We start from the raw sequence: 9,749 nt of genomic DNA, 5'->3' as shown, positions 1-9,749 counted from the left end.
AGATGATAAAGTATGACATCCTTCTATGAGTTTTAACATTAAGGGGCCCACAAATATTTGAGTGGACCACATTCAATAACTCATTAGCTCTCTCTCCTTTATTGAATGATTTCACTGTCATTTTTTCAGACAAGCTATGCTGACAGGTTGGAAAGTCGACATTATTTAGCTTTAGAATAAGACATTTATTTATTAATATATTTATTTTGCCTTTTCCTATGTGGTCAAGCCTAAGATGCCAAGTATAGGCATTAACAACCATTACACAATCAACATAACCATAATAAGTTGAAATTTTATTATCAGCTTTCCCATTTACATGAAGAGGGAACAAGTTGTAGTCATCAACCAAGTGTCCCCAAGCATAAATTTGCCCATGCTTTCCGATTGATACTTTCAATGATCGGAAGCAGATTTCGAAACCCTTTCTAATGAGCAAGGGGACAGATTAAGTATTTTGTCTCATACAAGGGACAAAATATACATTAGTTAATACATGGTCGATTGTCCCTACATACAACCTCCAAGTTCTTACATCAATACATCAGAATAGGTGTTGTTTCCTATGTAAATGTGTTTCTCCTTAGATTTTTTCTATTTGAAGTCCTCGAAGAGGCCTTTTGAGCTTGTGATATGCCAATTAACACCTGAGTCTCTCCATCATCCTTTGATGTCATGATATGCCATCAGGCACTCAGAAATCACACAAATGACTTCACGTCTCTTGCTTTTATTTCTGTTATTATTTGGATTTTGCTAGTTTCTATTATGTTGGCAGTGGTTCTTGAAGTGACTTGGTTGACCACATAAGAAGCATTTTGGCAGTCCTAGTTTCGATATTTGTTGTAGGGTTTAGTTCCTCTATTTTTTAACATATTGTTCATCTTATTAAACCTCTCTTGAAATTTTAAGCTTGGGTTGGCTAGTTTTGTAAGATTCTTGAGCAAGCATAAGCTCACTTATTTTATCTTTGTTCATATGTTCTTGTTATAAGGCTAGTTGCATAGATAGGTCCCCTAATGTAAGAGATTTGACATTCAACCTAAAGGCAATTGTTACCATCCTCCATGAAGGTGGAATACTACTTAAGATTGTGGAAACTTGCATGCGCTCAGGGACTTCATTCCCAACAATGACTAAGTCCTTAGCCATAACAAGCATTTTGTTTACATGTTCCACTACATTATTACCTTCATTCATCTTGAATGAGTTATATTGCTCTAATAGAAATTGAAGGTTTGTTTCAAAGGTTGAATCATATTTAGTTTTTATTGCTTTCAGCATGCTCTTTGATGTTTTATGATGCTCGAAAACCTTAATAAGGTCATTTTGAATAAAAGTTAATATACAAGTTTTTGCTATGAGGTCATCTTCTAAAAAAATTTCTAAATTTTTCTTTTCTTCTTCAGTTGGTTTATCACCAAAGAGAGGAGTGTCGTGAGGTTGGTGATTGCAGAACTCGAATTTTTTATCCCTTCACCTTTTAGAGAGAAAGAGAGAAGAAGAATTGTATGCCTTTTCTTTATTATATACATCCTCTCTCTGGCTTCTCATTTTATAGAGAGAAGAAGGGATAACCGTTGTATTTCTCCAACAGGTCTCTGAGAAAAACGAGGGGTTTCCTGATCTCAGGGATATCCAACATTCATATTGAGGTTGGACCATATAACTGTTGGATATATTGGATTCTCACAATGTATGTTAAGACACGAAATACCTCATAGCCATACGTGTCAACATTTCCCACTTGGCTATGACGGTCGAGCAGAATAAGTCATATGCATACTCCCACTTTTGAGTATGACCTTTAAGGAAATATCTTGTCATGAGATTTTTCTCACGCTTTCGTGGATATGCCTCATAACAAATGCCCATCATAACGATTTTAACGTTAATGCGGATTTGTCACTCATGAAAACTAACTAACTTAAATATTTTTAAGTCTCATTAAGCTAGTGTGCTTAGACAGTAATACAACACTTAGACCCTTGTTAATGGATCAGCGATCATATCTGATGAGGGCAAGTAGCTAATAGTTACTTCACCTTTCTCAACTACATCCTAAATGCAGTGATATTGACATCTATATGTCTTCTTTTGGAGCTATTTGCTTCACTTTGATTTAATTTTAATGTGGTTTGATTATCACAAAATATTTGGATCTATCTGTCGACTATTTGCAGCTTCAAGTCATCTTTGAAGCGCTTTATCCAGATGGCAAAAGTACAAGATGTGTTACATGCAATGTATTCTTCTTCCTGTATGTATCTAGCGACAGGCCCTTGTTTCTTGCTAGACCAAGAAACAATTGCCCTCCAAATAGCAAAATATGTCCTGAGGTGGATTTACTATCATCGTTATCCGCAGCAAACTTTTCATGTGAATACCATATAACTTCAAGCTTATCTGCTTGAAAACATAACTTTAAATGCTTTGTTTCGTTAATGTACCTTAGAATTCTTTTTACTACTTTCCAATGAGCTATGCCTGAATTATTTTGATACGGCATAACTCAAGTCTGGTCTTGTACATCTTACTACATGTATCAAGCTATTAATAGCTTGTGCATAGGGAACGTTAGGCTTTTCTTGTCCTTCTACTGGACAATCCTCCATAGACTACTTTACTCCCTTTTCAACAGGAGTTGATAATGATTTACAATTTTCCATTTGAAATCTTTTGAGAATAGAGTCAAGATATCTCTCTTGGCTCAAGCACAACATTTTTTATTTTCTATCTCTAATTATTTTTATGCCTAAGACATAAGATGTTTCTCTCATATCTTTCATCATAAACCAAGAAGAAAGCTATGACTTAGTCCTATCAATCATTTTTAAGTCATTTCCAACTATTAGGATATCATTTACAAATAATGAGAGTATTGTGAATTGACTCCCACTCTTCAAGACATACACACAATGGTCTAATCTATTTACTTAATATCACATATGTAAGATAGCATCATAAAATGTTAAGTATCATTATCTTGAAGATTGTTTTAAACCGTATAAAGACTTATTTAATATGTAGACTTTATTTTCTAGGCCGTTAATTATGAAGCCCTCCAGTTGTTTCATGTAGATGGTTTCCTTTAGTTCACCATTTAAGAATGCAGTCTTTACATCCATTTGATAAATTTCTAGGACATAATATGAAACGATTATCAAAATTATCCTAATGAAAATAAACGTTGCAACTAGGGAATAAGTGTCGACATAGTCGACTCCTTTTCTTTGGATAAAACTCTTTGCTACTAACCTAGCTTTAAATTTATCAAGTGATCCATCATATTTTAACTTCCTTTTAAGTACCCATTAGAACCTATAGGTTTCCTATCTGATGGAAAATCACATAGATCCCAAACTTTATTTTTCTCAATAGAATCTAATTCTTCTCTCATGGCATTAAGCCATTTTTGAGATTATTGTGACTTCATAGCATCATTGAAGTCAAAAGGGTCATGGATTTCATCTAGGTAAATACGGTTATTTGTCTCCTCACTCATATAGACGTAGTAATCATCATGATATGATGGAGGAGCTCTAGACCTCTTTTGACAACTTAACATTGGGTGTGTGAGTACTTCAACATCATCATGTTGATAAAGGCTATCCATATCCACTGTAGATAGTGGTTCTAGGTCATCTATGATATTAAGTGGATTATCATTATCCATTATAGGTATGTTTTCTTCAATAAAATCTAGGAACACAACATCTCTACTTTTCATGAGTCCCTTATCTTTATGATCAAATCGATATCCCTTTAAACCTTTAGGGTATCCTATAAAATTACAAATTAGAGTTTTGTTTTCTAACTTATTTCTATATTGATATGGGATTAAGACATGGGCAGTTGACCCCCACTTCTTTAAATTAGATAGATCAGGTTTTTAACCTGTCCATTGTTCTTGAGGGGTAGAATCTATTGCCTTAGATGGAACCCTATTAAGAATATACATGGATATGCTTATTGTTTCTCCCCAAAAGGTCTTGGGTAGATTAGCATGAACCATCATGGATCTAGTCATTTCCAAGATGGTTCTATTACGCCTTTCAGCTAATCAATTTATTTTGGCGTATAAAGCATAATGGCATATCTTTTAATACCATATTCTTGACAATAAATATTGGAAGCTTCGAATGTGTATTTACCTCTCCTATCAGTTCTAAGAACTTTGATGTTCCTACTCAATTGGTTTTCTACTTCTTTTTTATATTTTTTAATTTTTTCTAAAGCTTCTGATTTATGGTGGATTAGATAAACATATCCAAATCTAGAAAAATCATCAATAAAGGTGATGAAGAATGATATCCATCTATGAGTTTTAACATTGAGGGGCCCACAAATTTATGAGTGGACCACATTCAATAACTCATTAGCTATCTACTCTTTATTGAATGATTTTCTAGTCATTTTTCCAGACAAGAAGTGCTGACAAGTTAGAAATTCGACATTATTTAGATTTGGAATAAGACATTTATTTATTAATCTATTTATTTTGCCTTTTCCTATGTAATCAAAGATAATATAAAATTTCCGCTTTATATTTGTTTATATTATTTGTCTGAACCCTTATAATAAAAGAGCAAATATCAAGTGTGTGATTCACTTTAGAAGACAAATTAATTTCTAAATCACACCAATGTAGTAATGCATTCAAATATCAGCAATACTAAAAATGACCAAAATATGTCTTCTAATTTTTTTTTTCGTTTTTAAATAAAAATATTAGCAATATATAAGGCAACAAAATAGCAATATATATATTTATATATATATATATATATATATATATATATATATATATATATATATATATATATATATATATATATATATTCAACACCCTTTCCCCTTTTTATTTTATTTTTTCAAAGAGAGCCCAAGGGTTTGTGGGTTTCATGTATTGAAGAGAGAGACAGCGTTTTGGGTAAACTCTAAAAGTGACATATGGCGGTTGCCCACCTGGTTTCTTGGTGATAGAAAGCGGTTGGCAATCAATCTCCACCGACCAAGAGCCAGATCAAGAGTCCGAATCCTTGGCAAGTGCAGATAACGAGATGGCTTGCCGGTTAGCCGGATTTCAAGAGAACATCTGTTACGTTCCTAATCTTTGTTTATTTTTTTTAATAAAGTCTTATGCTTAGTACGAGCAGCTGTTGTTTAGGTATTGTTCACTTGAATTTAGCAGTATGTTGCTTAATGTTAGGAGTTGTGGTCGACAGTTTCTAATGGGTCTCCATGATACATGTGGGTAGTTGTTGTAATGGGTCACATTCCTATTATATAGGGATTGCGGGTAGAATAATCAGGGAGGTGGTAGAGGGTTAGTAGGGGGCTATAAATATCTCATTGTAATGGAGAGAAAGGGGATAATTATCAATATCTTGTGCCCAGCACTTCATGAGGTTTAGTTTCCCTCGAAGAAATTGCTAATTGTCTCTCTCATAAATCTCTTATTATACTATATCTTGGGCAAACGTTCCTCCCAACATAGGTAAAAGTAAGAACAAAGGGGTGTCTCACGAGTTGAGATATCTAGCCCAGGATTTTGACGTAAACACTTTGAACGAACAACAACGTCAAACTCACTCAGCAAGTCGAGCCCATAACAATTCGCTATGTTTTCCTTCCCTTTTTGTACTCAATGACGAAATCAAAGCCCATGAGCTTCATCAACCACCTTTGCTACGCTAGTGTGGTGATTCTTTGTTCCCATAGGTATTTTAGGCTTTGGTGATCGGTCCTTACGATGAACTGTTGCTCAAATATTACTGCCACTTCTGTACTGCAAGAACCAAAGCCAACATTTCTACCATGTAAAGCCTGGCTATAGAACGCTATGGGTCGCTTCTCTTGCATCTACACCCCTCCGATCCCAGCTCCGGAAGCGTCACATTCAACGATAATTTTTTTTGAAAAATCAGGCAGGGCGAGCACTGGGGCTAGCGTCATTGTCGTTCTCAACTGCTCGAGCGATACCTCGGATTGCGTTCCCACTTAAAACTATCTTTTTTCAACATATTGGTTTATGGGGCAGCAATTTTACCGAAATTTTGAATGAATTTTCGGTAATATCCTGTTAATCCCAGAAATCCACAGAGAGCTTTTAACGTTGTGGGCTTGGGCCAGTTGGTCATGGCTACAATTTTTTCTGGATCCACAGCCACACCATCTTGACTGATGAGGTGCCCCAAATACTTCACTTCCTGTTGCCCAAAAGCACACGTTTCTTTTTCTACAAATAACTGGTTAGCCCGTAAAACAGATAGTGCAAGACCAATATCCTTCAAATGGTCTTCCTAATTCTTGCTATAAATGAAAATGTCGTCAAAAAACACCAACATGAATTTTCATAGGTAATTTTTGAAACATTGTTCATCAAAGATTGAAAAGTAGAATGGGCATTCATTAACTCGAAAGGCATTACCAGAAATTCGTAATGGCCATGGTGGGTGCGAAAAGCGGTCTTCTCAACATCTTTTGGTTGCATGCGAATTTGGTGGTACCCTGATTGAAGATCAAGCTTTGTGAAAAGAGAGGCCCCATGCAATTCATCCAAAAGTTCGTCAATATTGGGTATGGGAAATTTATCCTTCACTGTTTGTTGATTTAGAGCCCTATAGTCGACGCACATCCTCCACCAGTTGTCATGTTTTTTTACTAACAACACCAGTGAAGAATAGGGGTGAAAACTTTGCATTATCTGCGCCGGTCCCACATTGGCTCGAGCCAATTAAAAAAGAGGTGAAGGAAAATCCCAAAATGCAGGAATTAATGACACGAGTGGAACAAGGAGAGGCGTTGGGTACATGGAGCTACAAAGAAGGAGTTTTATTCTTTAAAAGTAGAATTTTCTTATTGGTCGGATCTCCTTTAATTCCTACCATTATGGAAGAGTTCCATTCCAACACACACGAGGGGTTCCACAAAACTTTCCATCGAATAAAGTCCGTGTTGTACTGGAGCGGAATGAGAAGGGAAATCCGTGATTATATTCGACAATGTGATACATGCCAGCGTCAGAAATGGGAAAACACGTCACCGACGGGGCTCCTCCAACCACTCCCAATTCCCCAATAGGTATGGACTGATTTGTCTATGGACTTCATTGATGGCCTTCCGAACTCACATGGTAAAACTACTATTTTCGTGGTTGTGGACCGCCTATCCAAAGCCACCCATTTCATTCCAATCTCCCATCCCTATACAGCAACATCGGTGGCTCAGATATTTTTTAATCATATTTTTAAATTATATGGAATGCCTAAGTCCATTGTTTGTGATAGAGATCTAGTGTTTACAAGTGTTTCTTGGAAAGAACTCTTTAACTTGCAGGGCACGGCTTTCAACTACTCATCAGCCTATCACCCCCAAACCGATGGTTAGATGGAAGTGGTGAATCGCACAATTGAAATATACCTCAAGTGATTTTCAAGTGACAAACCCAAGGAGTGGGCCCGTTGGATTGCGTGGGCTGAGTACTGCTACAATACTAGTCCACACACCGCCACAAAGAAGACTCCCTACGAGGTGGTCTATGGGCGTGCTCCACCCACGTTATTCTTGGTACAACTCGAGTGGAGTCAGTTGATCAGGAACTCTAAGATCGGGACCAAGTTCTCAAGCAACTACGTGAACAGTTGCAACTGTCATAGAACCGAATGAAGAAAGCCTACAATATTCATCGAACTAAGAAGAACTTCAATGTGGGGGATTTAGTGTATCTACGCCTTCAGCCATATCGCTAAGTTTCGGTCGCCCTTCAGAGAAATCTCAAGCTCTCACCACAATACTATGGACCGCTTGAAGTGATCCAAAAGATAGGACAGGTGGCCTACAAACTCTTGTTGCCCAATGGTTCAAAAAGGCATCCTGTGTTTTATGTGTCTTGCCTAAAAGCAAAGGTTGGAACAACAATGGTGGTTCAAAAAGATTTGCCAATTGTTCAGGAAGGAGGAAACGACATGGTACCTTAGCCGTAAGCCATTCTTGACCATCGCATTCGGAAGCATCAAGAGGAAGTCCTGGTGCACTGGAAGGGTCTCGCACCTTCTGAAGCCACGTGGAAGAATCTGAAGACGCTTAAGTTAAGGTTTCCTAAAAATACCCTTGAGGACAAGGGGGATTTTTAGAGGGAGGGAATGTTATGTTCCTAGGCTTCATTTATTTTTCAATAAAGTCTTGTGCTTAGCACGAGCAGCTGTTGTTTAGGTATTGTTCACTTGAATTTAAGAGTCTGTTGCTTAATGTTAGGAGTTGTGGTAGACAGTTTCTAATGGATCGCCATGATACATGTGGGTAGTTATTGTAATGGGTCACATTCCTATTATATAGGGATTGTGGGTAGAATAATCAAGGAGGTGGTAGAGGGTTAGTAGGGGGCTATAAATATCTCATTGTAATGGGGAGAAAGGGGATAATTATCAATATATTGTGCCCAGCACTTCAGGAGGTTTAGTTTCCCTCGAAGAAACTACTAATTGTCTCTCTCGTAAATCTCTTCCTATACTCTATCTTGGGTAAAACGTTCCTCCCAAAATAGGTAAAAGTAAGAACAAAGGGTTGTCTCACGAGTTGAGATATCTAGCCCAAGATTTTGACGTAAACACTTTGAATGGACAATATCATCAAACTCGCCTCAACAAGTCGAGCCCATAACAACATCAAGATCAAGAACTAATTTTCCGGTGAGAGGAGCGTGGGAAGGTTTCATGGATTTGTGAAGGATTTAGATAAAAAAGGGAGAGAGAGCAATGGTACTGTAACTTTTTTGGTATTACTTTTTCTGTACTATTGTTTCTCTCTACCTTATGGCTCCCATGAATGGAGAACCTGATTACTATTGAAATCGAAGAAATTTTTTTTTATAGAACTAGCATCCAAAATAAGCCCTTTGCGTAGCCTATCCAAGAGGAGAGAGCAACGCCTGGCAGAGGGAGATGGGGAGTAGATCTAGTGGCAAGTTGAGATTACTCAGAGAGAGAGAGAGGGGGCTGGGGGTGCGACATAAAGAGCACAGTAAGCAGCAAACCACTATCTTTGTGAAAGTTGCGAGTAAATCAAAGTGATCAACTAAAACTAGGCAGTCAATACCATATCACTGTAACATATATCCGCATCATAATTTATCAGATAAAGTAAATAATTGAACTGTAACCCGAGCAAAAACACCCTCACAATTCAAACATTAAATCAAACAAAAAAAAACTAACATAGATGTGATTTGGAATTGATACAAAAAGAGCATATGATACTTATTTTTTAATTAATACTGTGAACCAAGATAAAGTAAAAACCGGTGATTTATTGGAGCACGATTTATACACAAAATTAAGCATAAATCGTAACAATCAAACCATAAAAAAAAAATCAAAGTTAAAAAAAAAAAATGATCTCTTTGATACCAATATTAGTAACTAAGGTATCCAACGTTGATATGGACGTCAGACGATACCTGTGGCGTCCTAGCCATACGTGAAGAAATATCGAGTTTTTAGAAAGAGAAAAGGCGTTGCAGAAAATGGGTGAGGTAATTGAAACAGATGGAGTTGGTTTCATCAGTTTGCCCAAGTGGTGGAGGGTCCTTTATGTGGAATGGATATCTCATACTCGAGTGATGAAGAGAGGTTAGTTCGTAGTAATGGAGATTCTCAAGGTAATGTCTTGGCCTGAAACTTTATATTCATTCCTTTTTTGGGGTTTTATTTCTCTTGGAAGTTCCTTTGTATATAGTGTTGTTTTTC

At 36.7% G+C, this 9,749-nt stretch overlaps 1 protein-coding gene across 10 annotated transcripts in view; it reads left to right on the top strand.

Moving 5' to 3' along the window:
* Positions 1 to 9,354: 9,354 nt before the first annotated feature.
* Positions 9,355 to 9,749, top strand: part of LOC110007661 (uncharacterized) — a 40,456-nt gene continuing 40,061 nt past the window's right edge. For 9 of the 10 annotated variants that reach the window (XR_016046468.1, XR_002281716.2, XR_016046469.1 and 6 more), the window contains exon 1: positions 9,355 to 9,661. The gene's annotated coding sequence lies outside the window, so the exon portion shown is untranslated. The remainder of the gene's footprint in view (positions 9,662 to 9,749) is intronic. The other variant, XM_088854496.1, reaches the window with a different exon arrangement.

The sequence above is a fragment of the Amborella trichopoda genome, chromosome 12 (assembly GCF_054954075.1).
Source record: "Amborella trichopoda isolate Santa Cruz 75 chromosome 12, AtrichopodaSantaCruz75HAP2 v2.0, whole genome shotgun sequence".
NCBI classification, from domain to species: Eukaryota; Viridiplantae; Streptophyta; class Magnoliopsida; order Amborellales; family Amborellaceae; genus Amborella; species Amborella trichopoda.
This window is presented reverse-complemented; position numbering and strand designations above follow the sequence as displayed.